Genomic DNA, 13,716 nt, shown 5'->3' with positions numbered 1-13,716 from the left:
TCTTCCTATATATGAACAAGTGGTTTGAACAAGCAGTAGACAAAATATTTTGAGCTGATGGAAAGAAGACGCAAATATGTGAAAGACATCCTATGAAATAAATGTAAGTGAATTAAGCTTGCCAATTGAAAGACAGAAATTATCTGGTTGGATTAAAACCACTAAAACAATAATAATAAACTAAAAAACACACTTAAATTCAGCTGTAAGCTGTTTGTAGAAGACAACTTAACACTTAAAAACCTGAGGACTTCGGAAGTAGAAATATAATAAATATGTTAGAAAAGACTGAACCAGTGGAAAGTCATGTACCTATTCAAGATGAGACAAAGTGGATTAATGTAAAAAAATGATAAAGAATAAAAAGGTCATTTGATAGAATCCAATTTTAATCATGATAAAAACCTTTTAATAACCCAGAAATCTTAAACCCAATAAAGGGGTATATACAATATAATCTGCAGCAAATATTACAATAAATGTCAAAACCTCACAAGTATTTCCTTAATTTCCTTTCTAATATAATTTCTATCTAAAATTAAATTCCATTAAATTAAATTAAAATTAGAAGAAGAAATAAAAGTTCTAAAGATTGAATAAGAAGTACAAAAGTTATTGTTAGCAGATAAAGATTACCTATATGCAAAAAACCCAAAAATATTGCAACCACTTATTAGACATAAGATCTCATAAAGTATGAGATCACTACTGAACACTCAGTTGGGCTCTTATACATCAGCAAGTCAGAAAATGGGAATGTGAAAGAGGTCACTGTGTACCAGACCAAGCAGCTGTTCTTCATTATTATCAAGACTTTGTTATGTAACCTGCAACTGATGACTAATTATGCCAATGATATGCAGTTTCATTGAAGAATGGGCACTAGTCATGTAGCCCTGAGGCTTTCAGCTCAGTTCAGTTCAGTCGCTCAGTCATGTCTGACTCTTCGAGACCCCATGAATCGCAGCACCCCAGGCCTCCCTGTCCATCACCAACTCCCAGAGTTCACTCAGACTCACGTCCATCGAGTCGGTGATGCCAGCCAGCCAGCTCATCCTCTGTCGTCCCCTTCTCTTCCTGCCCCCAGTCCCTCCCAGCATCAAAGTCTTTTCCAATGAGTCAACTCTTCGCATGACGTGGCCAAAGTACTGGAGTTTCAGCTTTAGCATCATTCCTTCCAAAGAAATCCCAGGGCTGATCTCCCTCAGAATGGACTGGTTGGATCTCCTTGCAGTCCAAGGGACTCTCAAGAGTCCTCCAACACCACAGTTCAAAAGCATCAGTTCTTTGGCGCTCAGCCTTCTTCACAGTCCAACTCTCACATCCATACATGACCACAGGAAAAACCATAGCCATGACTAGACGGACCTTAGTCGGCAAAGTAATGTCTCTGCTTTTGAATATGCTATCTAGGTTGGTCATAACTTTTCTTCCAAAGAGTAAGCGGCTTTTAATTTCATGGCTGCAGTCATTATCTGCAGTGATTTTGGAGCCCCCCCAAATAAAGTCTGACACTGTTTCCACTGTTTCCCCATCTATTTGCCATGAAGTGATGGGACCGGATGCCATGATCTTCGTTTTCTGAATGTTGAGCTTTAAGCCAACTTTTTCACTCTCCTCTTTCACTTTCATCAAGAGGCTTTTGAGTTCCTCTTCACTTTGTGCCATAAGGGTGGTGTCATCTGCATATCTGAGGTGATTGATATTTCTCCTGGCAATCTTGATTCCAGCTTGTTTCTTCCAGCCCAGTGTTTCTCATGATGTACTCTACATAGAAGTTAAATAAGCAGGGTGACAATATACAGCCTTGATGTACTCCTTTTCCTATTTGGAACCAGTCTGTTGTTCCATGTCCAGTTCTAACTGTTGCTTCTTGGCCTGCATAATGTAATAATTTAAAGGATAAATAATGTAAGAATGTCTATTCTGTCATAGTTTTACAATAGAAGACTATGCCAGAGTTAAGAGGATGAACTAGAATTGGATGTATGATATGTATTTATATACTTAATATTACATTGAGCATTCTTTGGCATTGCCTTTCTTTGGGATTGGAATGAACACTGACATTTTCCAGTCCTGTGGCCACTGCTGAGTGTTCCAAATTTGCTGACATATTGAGTGTAGCACTGTCACAGTATCATCTTTTAGGATTAGAAATAGCTCAACTGGAATTTCTCAACCTTCACTAGCTTTGTTCGTAGTGATGCTTCCTAAGGCTCACTTGACTTCACACTCCAAGATGTCTGGCTCTAGGTGAGCGATCATACCATCGTGATTATCTGGGTCATGAAGGTCTTTTTGTATATTTCTTCTGTGTATTTTTGCCACCTCTTCTTAATATCTTCTGCTTCTGTTAGGTCCATACCATTTCTGTCCTTTATCAAGCCCATCTTTGCATGAAATGTTCCCTTGGTATCTCTAATTTTTTGAAGAGATTTCTAGTCTTTCCCATTCTATTGTTTTCCTCTATTTCTTTGCACTGATCACTGAGGAAGGCTTTCTCATTTCTCCTTGCTATTCTTTGGAACTTGCATTCAAATGGCTATATCTCTCCTTTTCTCCTTTGCTTTTCATTTCTCTTCTTTTCACAGCTATTTTTAAGGCCTCCTCAGACAGCCATTTTGCTTTTTTGCATTTCTTTTTCTTGGGGATGGTCTTGATCTCTGTCTCCTGTACAATGTCATGAACCTCTGTCCATAGTTCTTCGGGCACTCTATCAGATCTAGTCCCTTAAATCTATTTCTCACTTCCACTGTATAATCATAAGGGATTTGATTTAGGTCATACCTGAATGGTCTAGTGGTTTCCCCTACTTTCTTCAATTTAAGTCTGAATTTTGTAATAAGGAGTTCATGATCTGAGCCACAGTCAGCTCCCGGTCTTGTTTGTGTTGACTGTATAGAGCTTCTCCATCTTTGGCTGCAAAGAATATAATCAATCTGATTTCGGTGTTGGCCATCTAGTGATGTCCATGTATAGAGTCTTCTCTTATGTTGTTGGAAGAGGGTGTTTGCTATGACCAATGCATTCTCTTGGCAGAACTCTATTAGCCTTTGCCCTGCTTCATTCTGTACTCCATGGCCAAATTTGCCTGTTACTGCAGGTGTTTCTTGACTTCCTACTTTTGCATTCCAATCCCCTATAATAAAAAGGACATCTTTTTTAGTTCTAAAAGGCCTTGTAGGTCTTCATAGAACCGTTCAACTTCAGCTTCTTCAGCGTTACTGGTTGGAGCATAGACTTGCATTACCATGATATTGAATGGTTTGCCTTGGAAACGAACAGAGATCATTCTGTCATTTTTGAGATTGCATCCAAGTACTGCATTTCTGACTCTTTTGTTGACTATGATGGCTACTCCATTTCTTCTAAGGGATTCCTGCCCTCAAACTACCGCACAATTGCACTCACCTCACAAGCTAGTAAAGTAATGCTCAAAATTCCCCAAACCAGGCTTCAGCAATACATGAAACGTGAACTTCTAGATGTTCAAGCTGATTTTAGAAAAGGCAGAGGAACCAGAGATCAAACTGCCAGCATCTTCTGGATCATTGAAAAAGCACAGGAGTTCCAGAAAAACATTAATTTCTGCTTTATTGACTATGCCAAAGCCTTTGACTGTGTGGATCACTACAAACTGTGAAAAATTCTGAAAGAGACTGGAATACCAGACCATCTGACCTGCCTCTTGAGAAACCTATAACAGGTCAGGAAGCAACAGTTAGAACTGGACATGGAACAACAGACTGGTTCCAAATAGGAAAAGGAGTACGTCAGGTTTGTATATTGTCACCTTGCTTATTTAACTTATATGCAGAGTACATACATCATGAGAAACGCTGGGCTGGAAGAAGCACAAGGTGGAATCAAGATTGCCAGGAGAAATATCAATAACCTCAGATATGCAGATGACACCATCCTTATGGTAGAAAGTGAAGAAGAACTAAAGAGCCTCTTGATGAAAGTGAAAGAGGAGAGTGAAAAAGTTGGCTTAAAGCTCAACATTCAGAAAACAAAGATCATGGCATCCAGTCCCATCACTTCTTGGCAAATAGATGGGGAAACAGTGGCTGACTTTATTTTTGGGGGGCTCCAAAATCACTGCAGATGGTGATTGCAGTCATGAAATTAAAAGACACTTGCTCCTTTGAAGAAAAGTTATGACCAACCTAGACTGCATATTAAAAAGTAGAGACATTACTTTGTCAACAAAGGTCCATCTAGTCAAGGCTATGGCTTTTCCAGTAGTCATGTATGGATGTGAGAGTTGGACTATAAAGAAAGCTGAGTGCCGAAAAATTGATGCTTTTGAACTGTGGTGTTTGAGGAGACTCTAATAGCCCCTTGGACTGCAAGGAGATCGAACCAGTCCATCCTAAAGGAGATCAGTCCTGGGTGTACTTTGGAAGGTCTGATGCTGAAGCTGAAACTCCAATACTTTGGCCACCTGATGTGAAGAGCTGACTCATTTGAAAAGACCCTGATGCTGGGAAAGATTAAGGGCAGGAGGAAAAGGGGACGACAGAGGATGAGATGGTTGGATGGCATCACCGACTCAATGGACATGAGTTTGGGTAAACTCTGGGAGTTGGTGATGGACAGGGAGGCCTGGCGTGCTGCCGTGCATGGGGTCGCAAAGAGTCAGACACAACTGTGTGACTGAACTGAACTGAACTGAATATTACATTGAAGAGAGAATAATTTTACATATAAAATGGATTATATGGGGAGATACAGTGGCAACTAAGGCAGACTAGAATCTGTGTACCAGCCAAACAGGACAGCCTGCATTCAGGGATAGCTCCTTGTTACCCAGCAGGAATGTATACCCAATTGCCGACCTTCCAGTTTTTGAAGATGTCAAAAATTAGAATTTTTTAAAATTAAATACCCTACTATTTGAATATTGGTAAGTAACTAAAATGAAATCCAGCAGACAGATCTAACCAAGTAGAGTTGTAGTTAGCTTCAGTTAGTAGGTTAATAACTTGCTTCTTCTTTGCAGTATAGATATGCCAACTTCAAGGCATTAAAAGTTTTGATTTCAGATCTGTCTTGTTATCCTATATAGAGATTCAAGTTTACTGGGTGGTGTTATAGGTATAGTTTTAAATATATTTTAAGTATAATAAAACCTCTGTATGAATGTGAAAGTTGGACCATAAAGTAAGCTGAGCGCTATAGAATTGATGCTTTTAAACTGTGGTGTTGGAGAAGACTCTTGAGAGACCCTTGGGCTGCAAGGAGATCAAACCAGTCAATCCTGAAGGAAATCAACCCTGAATATTCATTGGAAGGACTGATGCTGAAGCTGAAGCTCCAATACTTTGGCCACCTGAACTGACTCATTTGAAAAGACCCTGATGCTGGGAAAGATTGAAGGCAGGAGGAGAAGAGGATGACAGAGGATGAGATGGTTGGATGGCATCACTGATTCAATGGACATAAGTTTGACAAGCTCTGGGAGATGGTGAAGGACAGGGAAACCTGGAGTGCTGCAGTCCATGGGATTGCAAAGAGTCAGACATGACTGAGTGACTGAACAATATAGTATAATAATGGATAGTGTTCTCCAGCTTGTATGCAGCTGACTATGAAGCCTCAATAATGCTGGGCATTAAGTTCAAAGAATGCATAAATGCATTAACAAACAAGTAAACTAATACATAAACATTAAGAGCTTAGTCTAAAGTTATACTGTCTGTTGCAGCCTTTAGAATTTACATGTGTGATACAGGATGCTATGAAAATATTTCTAGCCTATCTGCACACCAGATAACATTTATAAAATGCATTTTGGAACAAAACCAGAAGATGGCAATAGAGTAGCATAAATCTCAACTGTAGAGGCACTTTATGTAGTCTTATGTAGCCTTTGTCCTTCAATATACTTATATTGACTACTTATTCAACCTTTTGTCTCATAATCCCTACAAATAGCTTGTAATGCAAATGGGTTGAAATGCATACTTATAAAAAGAAAAAGACAAGGACAACAAAACCCCACTAGTATCAGCATTTTCTTGCTCTGTACAAAAGAAGATTCAGAACTCTTTCTCAGTGAGTTTTCATTTCAAAAAGTTTGTGGGAATACAAAAGAGTAAAGACTGTCCAGAGAAAGAACCACACCCTAAAACACCCTAGAATAATCAAGAGACTTGCATGTAGGAATTGCTTTTAGCCTTAATTTCTGATGGGTGATATAACATCATTGACTTCCCAGATGGCACAGTACCTGCCTGCCGATGCAGGAGTCATGGGAGATGTGGATTTGATCCCTGGGTCAGAAAGATCCCCTGGAGTAGGAAATGGCATCCCACTCCAGTATTCTTGCCTGGACAATCCCACAGACAGAGGAGCCTGGCGGGCTACAGTGCATGGGGTCTCAAAGAGTCAGCCATGACTGAGGGACTGAGCATGCAGGCACGCAGTATAACATCATGGGTAAGTACTTGGGCTCGCTGGCAGATCTGGGTTCAACCCTGATTTTATCATTTTACAGGCTCTGCAAAAGTTAATTTCCTCTTCTGTAAGACGCTAGTAATAAGATATGTCACCTTAGGGTGAGAGTATAAGGATTAGATGAACTGATACATTTACTTCAGTGTCTGACATGTAACAGGAAGCTAAAAATTATTCTTCCCACTATATTTGGATGAAAGAAATTTGCTTTGTAATCAGTTTTCAAAGAATACTAACAATTGGATTGTATCAGATCTGTTTATTGCTTGTTAAGTATGCAACTGAAACAAAATAAAACAAAAATAAAAATTTCCTGAAATATATTGCAAGTTTCTGTTTATAGTGAACTGACTTCTGTGTCAGAACTAAATAGAGATTGATGTCTTATTTAGAAACCCCCCCCCTTTTTTTTTTGGCCACAGATATATTATCCTTAACACTACATTTAGTCTCCTCTAATCAGTTTATCAAGTATAAAGATTCATTTCCAGTTATGGATGATGGGGTTATACTTTATCAAGTTGGAATATGTGAAGTGATCTTATTTGTATCAGTGTTAGTAAAAATATAATAATAAAGCAAGCTCTTTCCATTGCGCTCTCTGAGCTATCTGGTATTCAATAGGAACACAAGAAGTTTTGCATTTTAATTTGCATAAAACAACAAATGGCATTCAGGCCAGCAGAGGGGCTCTGACCTCTCCCAAGAAGAGGATACCATTAAGATACCACTTCATAGAAGTCTGTGAACCTGTAGGGAAAAACCAGCACCATAATTGATAATTTCTTTCAAAGTAGCTAAAGCAGGGATGAAAGTCAGTGAACTGTAACATATAGAATTATCCTGTTCACTGTCTTTATAGACATCAACAGTAGACCTGTCTACTGTCATTTTTTTTCTCTCTTTAAAATCCAGACAGCGTCAATAATGAATGCTAAGCACTTTCTGTCAGCGTCCTTGGAAAAATACATATTTAATTACAGATATATAGAGAGATTAGAAACAGATAGTGTAGTAGGAAAATTCGTGGAGAAAAAGAGGCTGAATAACTTGGTTTACGTGGAATAGCATCCATGCTCCAGATGGGAATTCAGCCAGAAAAACGGGGAGCAAGAAAGAACGACATGGGGGAATCAGTCTTTCCGGAAACTGATCCCATTTCTTTATTTTTGGGTTTGCTTATATACCTTTTGTTACACATAGGGATGAATACAGAGTCACGCGGGGGTCAGCAGTCCTGACCTTTATCAAAATCAGGTGCTTCACATAAAAACGTCTTAGGGATTTTACATCATCTTCTGGCCATGAGACCTGCTGACATTTTATGATCCTTTCTTTCTGATAACCAAAAACCTTATTTTTTCCAAGGGTGTGTTTTTTTTTCCTTAAACCAGGCACCACCCTCCAAATAAAGTTACATTCCTATAGGGTGAGGGTGTAGTGAGTTACAATCAAGAAAGGAATTTATTTAACCCAAGGTTAACATGATTAATCTTAAAGGTCAATACTTATTTCTCCTATATGCTTAAAGGTTAATACTTAGTTCTCCTATATGTTAGTTATAGTCATTATAAGGACAGGGAATATGGAGATTTAGCAGCAAACATCAGCCCAACAAATGAAAATCCTTTCACCAATGTTCCCCTTAAGATCTGTTTAGTCTTAAGACAGTGATAAAGTTACATTTTTACATAGCAAGGACACAGTGATTTATAACAAAGTACAGTGATCTATTACAAAAGAGAAAATTCATTAACTCAAAAAGTCTAGTATTGCTAACCTTAAAAACTACTATATTTCCTTTCCTATATTCCAAATACATTGATCAACATATTCCCAGGTGCCTAAGGATATGGAGGCCTGGCAGCAACCATTGACTCAACAATGAGAAAAGCCTTATGCTAATTAAGACTCTCAAAATACTCCAAAACTCTCTGTGCTGTTTACGGTTGATAGGTAGTAAACAATCATGTGCGTAGTGGCAGGAGTATGGATAATCCTGTCACACAAGCTAGTCTGTCAGCAGAGAGGTTTGACCTGAGACACCCTTGTCCCACCCAGGGCAGGGAATTAGCAGCAATTATTGACACAACAAATGAAAAAACCCTTCACCAATATAATTCCCAACCAACCCACTGTACTAATAATTTCCAACTCCCCAAGAGAATTTGCCTTTAGTAAGTCTAAAATATCTCGTGCCTCTCAGATTGGGAGGCTGTAAACAATCACATGTGGCCGGACGAACCTATACAGGTGGGCTAGATAACCTTCAGAGGAGTCCGTAAGCTGAAACACTCTTGTCAGGCCCAGGAATTTTTATTGCCTTGGAACTGCATGTTTACTCCTTCTCCGAGAGAAACGGTTATGGGGGAGAGCATAAAGCAGACTCTGGTTTTGGGGTAGATGTTCGGAAACAGGGGGTTTCCTGAGGCTTGATCACGCCTTTGCTATGCCAAGCCTCCTTCCTCATGACCTTTGCCATGGGCGGAGTTCCTCAGCTGGCCCCCAGGCACAAGCTTTTTATTAATTCCCTATCCCATTTTCTCTAACTCTCTTGCAAATGTATGCCTCCCTGCACTTAACCTCCTTCTTAACCAGATCAGCACATTTGATAGGATTTCCTCAGCTTTCCTACACTCTCTATACTTTCATGGTCCAGTTTTCTCCCTTTGCCTCAAAGACAGAAGTGTCCTTTTTGCTTCGTTTTCAAAGCTTTCTCTTCCACCCTAAAGTCTTCTACTTCCTTTAGGACCAAGTTCCTTCAAATATTTTCTTTTGAATTTTCAGTTCAAGCTCTACAAATTTCTGAATGACTGCTACATGCCAGGTGCCAGGTCTTCAAAGGAGAGACAGTCAGAGTTCAGTCAAGAAGGGGAGACAGAAACTCAGACCTAATACTGTGGTGTGACATGGATATATGTAAATATGTAAAGAACATGGAAGGAGCAGGAAAAAAAAGGTGATTGTCAATTTTTCTGTTCCCAAATCCTCCTGTGCTAAAAAAATTCAGTTTTATATATCCTAAATGACAGTTGATTTTCCTTTATTCTTTTTTTTTTTAAGATTTTCACCATTTTTAGTCTTTATTGAATTTGTTACTACATTGCTTCTGGTTTATGTTTTGCTTTTTTGATGATAAGCCATGTGGGATCTTAGCTCCTTGACTAGAGATTGAATCTGCACTCCCTACATTAGAAAGTAAAGTCTTTTTAAGAAAAATATAATAAAAATAAATATTTTCACTGAATGAATGAGCATATAAATGAATAAACTGGGTAAGTATGAAAACATTACTGTTTTGTGGGAGATGAAGTCTTAACCACTGGACTGCCAGGGAAGTCCCAATTTTCCTTTATTCTTAAATTAGCTTAAAAAAAATTTTTTTTTTGGACTGCCCTGGGTCTTCATTGCTGTTTGAGCTTTTTCTGGTTGTAGCGTGCAGGGGGCTACTCTCTGGTTGCTGTGCACTGGGTTTCTCATTGTGGTGGCTTCTCTTGTTGCAGGGCACAGACTCTAGAATGTGGGCTCAGTAGATGTGTTGCTTGGGCTTAGTTGCTCGAGGCATGTGGGATCTTCCCCGACCAGGGATCAAACCCATGTCCTCTGCATTGGCAGGTTGATTCTTAACCACTGGATTATCAAGGAAGCCCCAAGTGTCCTTTTTTCCTGCCTTTTCTTTCAGTGCCAAGTTTCTTCTGAGGGTAACTGACATTCATGTCTTTAGTTCCCCATGCATTTCTTAACCTTTTTCCATTTTAGCATCTGTTTTTACTGTTAACGTTTTCTGGGTCACCAATAACCTGCTTTTCAATAACCTGATTTCTCAACACTATCACATGCCCTGAAATCTTCACTTCTACTGGCTTCTGTGACATTACATCTTCTCCATTTTCCTATTGAAAGTGAAAGTGAAAGTTGCTCAGTCGTGTCTGACTCTTTGTGACCCCATGGGCTATACAGTCCATGGAATTCTCCAGGCCAGAATACTGGAGTGGGTAGCCTTTCCGTTCTCCAGGAGATCTTTCCAACCCAGAGATCAAACCCAGGTCTCCCACATTGCAGGTGGATTCTTTACCAACTGTGCTATCAGGAAGCCCCCTGATAATGGTTTTCCCATTATCTCTTTCCATTCTGACCTTTCTGAGAAGTCTTCGTCTGTCTCTCATTTAGTTATTCTTCCTCTCACACATTAATTGTTGCTTTTGTTGCTAAGTCGCTTCAGTCGTGTCTGTCTCTGTGTGACCCCATAGACGGCAGCCCACCAGGCTCCCCGTCCCTGGAATTCTCCAGGCAAGAACACTGGAGTGGGTTGCCATTTCCTTCTCCAATGCATGAAAGTGAAAAGTGAAAGTGAAGTTGCTCAGTCGTGTCTGATTCTTAGCGACCACATGGACTGAAGTTCACCAGGCTCCTCCATCCATGGGATTTTCCAGGCAAGAGTACTGGAGTGGGGTGCCATTGCCTTCCCTGCACACATTATCTAGGTGCCCTTAAATAGTCTATCGAACTTCTGTCTTTTCCTACCTTGGACATCTAATCAAACAATCGCTATTATCCAGAAAAACAATCTGAATATGAATTTCCAGTCAAACAAACCATTAGCACATCCAGGGTAGGAACAGTAGTTTACTATTCTTTTGTTTTGTTTTTTAAATCTCAAGTCCAGGTTAATTTAAAAAGATCCAATAAGTGTTAGATCAATTCAACATAATCTCACAATAAACTTGACAATCCCCCAAGATTCAGTTCTTTCTTTTGGTCTGCCGCTTATCTCTATACACTCTTAAAAACAATTTGTCCTGGGTTTCCCTGGTATCTCAGTGGTAAAGAATCTGCCTATCAATATGAGGAAACATGGGTTCCATCCCTGGTCCAGGAAGATCCCACATGCGGTGGAGCAACTAAGCCCATGAACTGTAGCCTGCCAGGCTCTTCTATCCATCGGATTCTCCAGGCAAGAATACTGGAGTGGGTTGCCATTTCCTCCTCCAGGGGATCTTCCCGACCTATGGATCGAACCTGAGTTTCTTATGTCTCCTGCATTGGCAGGAGATTCTTTACCACTGTGCCACCTGGGAAGCCCTAACTAAGCTCCTGCACCACAAATATTGAGCCCGTGCTCTAAGCCTGGGAGCCGCAACTACTGAACCTACGTGCCCTAGAGCCTGAGCACCACAACGAAGAGTTGCCCCCACTCACCACAACTAGAGAAAAGCCTGCAGAGCAACGAAGACCCAGCACAGCCATAAAGAAATACAATTATCTCTAAAATGTAATTTGCTGTAAACCTATCTTTTAATTCATTATCTTAATCTATTCATTTTTAAAAATAAATATGGAATGAACGACCACCAGGTACCATGCTAGCTGCCAGTGAACTGGTAAACAAAGATGTTGTGGTCCAGTTTCTTCTCAGATTACCCTTTAAGGTAGTTCCTAATTACAATATTGCTACCATTTTTTTCGATATCTAGGCCTAAAAGGTTAAGATAACATATGACTTCTTCTCATTCATTGAACAAGTTCTTAATAGTTTACCTTCCCAATAGCTCTAGTACAGCTGGATCACTGAGATAGTCTCACAAGCATTTTTCAAGTTCCTCTTTTTCTAAACATATTCCTAGAGCCCCATTCCAAGTGCTTTAAATTTCTGTTGAAATACATGCAATGTTTTCCATTTCCCACTTTTCTGTTCACTTTCAGTGTGTTCAGAACCCATAGGCCAATATGCAGCATCCTTCTGGATCAGGCCCCGCCCACCTCTGGTCTCCTTGCTGCTCCCTGGGCACAGATTTCACTTTCTTACCTCTGTGCCTTTGCTCTTGCTCTGTGTTCTGGGGAAATATTTGCTCCTTTCCGTTTCTTATTCATTGGAACCCACGCTCAAATGCCTCTTTCTCTCTGACCCCTTTAATCTCTATTCAGCATAGCCTCTTCTACTTGGGAACTGCTATAGGGATTTGTTGAAATCACTGAAATGTTTTCCTAGAGCTTTGTGATCATCTCTTGTTGTACTTGTCACATATTATCTGCATTTATCTTTTCTGGTAGCAATATTAATGCATAAGACAAACAGCTCCAATTCAAATTACCTTTTCTATACAACATATCTTTTTTATTGCCCAAGTACATCAAGTTATTTTATACTATTAATTTTTTTTATACACTCTTATGAGAGAATGACACAAAGAATATAGATTGCTCATCAAGTAACTGAGTCAGAACTCAGTATATAAATACTTTTAATAATCTTAATTATTCATAAACCCAGAAAGAAGTGCACCGTGGGCTTATAATGTTCCAGGTTAGTCTGTTTATGGTTTTTAAACTTTACTTATTATTTCCTTTTGAATTCAGAAGATATTAAGAAACCAGTATGTAAATTGAAGTGTCCCGGAATAAAGGAGAGAGATGTCTGCAATTTATTGCCTTGTGTGTTATGAAAATGTTGCTGATTATGAGTATAGTGAAGGATAGATGGGAGTTATTTGTATTATTCTTGCAACTTTTCTGTTAGCTTGAAATTGCTTAATGATAAAAATTTTTAAAAATTAACCTGAAATATAAATATATTTCCTTCAATTCTTTGTGTTGAAAATAATGCCTAGGGAGTTCCCTGTTGGTCCACAGGTTAGGTCTCTATGCTCTCACTGGTGAAGGCCCTGGTTCAATCCCTGGTTGGGGAACTAAGACCCCACAAGGTGTTCGACTTGACCGAAACAGAACAAAACAATACAGTATATTTATTCATCTTTAAAAATAATTTGGGTAGCTATTATATTTTTGCATCAGAAATAAATATTTTCCAATAAATACTGAGAACCTATTTTGTGCTTGGGCCTATTCAAGGTGCTGAGCATCATTCCTGCCCTTATAGAGCTTACATTCTGTGAGGGAAGAAAAATGTTGAGAATAAACAAGCACACAATGGCATATCTGAAGATGATAAGGTTTAAAGTGATACATGAAGCAAAAACGACTGGTGGTTAGGGTTGGTGATAGTGTTCATCTGAGGAGAGAATCAGGGAAAGTAAAGGAGTGAGCCAAGAATGTAGCCAGTGGAAGCGGTGTCTAGGGGGCGGAATAACAGGTATAAAGTCTTTATGTGCTTATCATGTTTGGGAAGCAGCAAGGGGACTGGAAGAGCTAGAAGAGAATATGGAAATGGGAGAATGATTAGGGATGAAGAGAACGATGAAGTAGTAGCTGTTTAGTCACTAGGTCGTGTCTGACTCTCGAGACTCCAAGGAC

Source organism: Oryx dammah, unplaced genomic scaffold (assembly GCF_014754425.2).
Source record: "Oryx dammah isolate SB20612 unplaced genomic scaffold, SCBI_Odam_1.1 HiC_scaffold_27, whole genome shotgun sequence".
Classification (NCBI taxonomy): Eukaryota; Metazoa; Chordata; class Mammalia; order Artiodactyla; family Bovidae; genus Oryx; species Oryx dammah.
The sequence above is the reverse complement of the archived record's forward strand: the minus strand, read 5'-3'. Positions refer to the sequence as shown.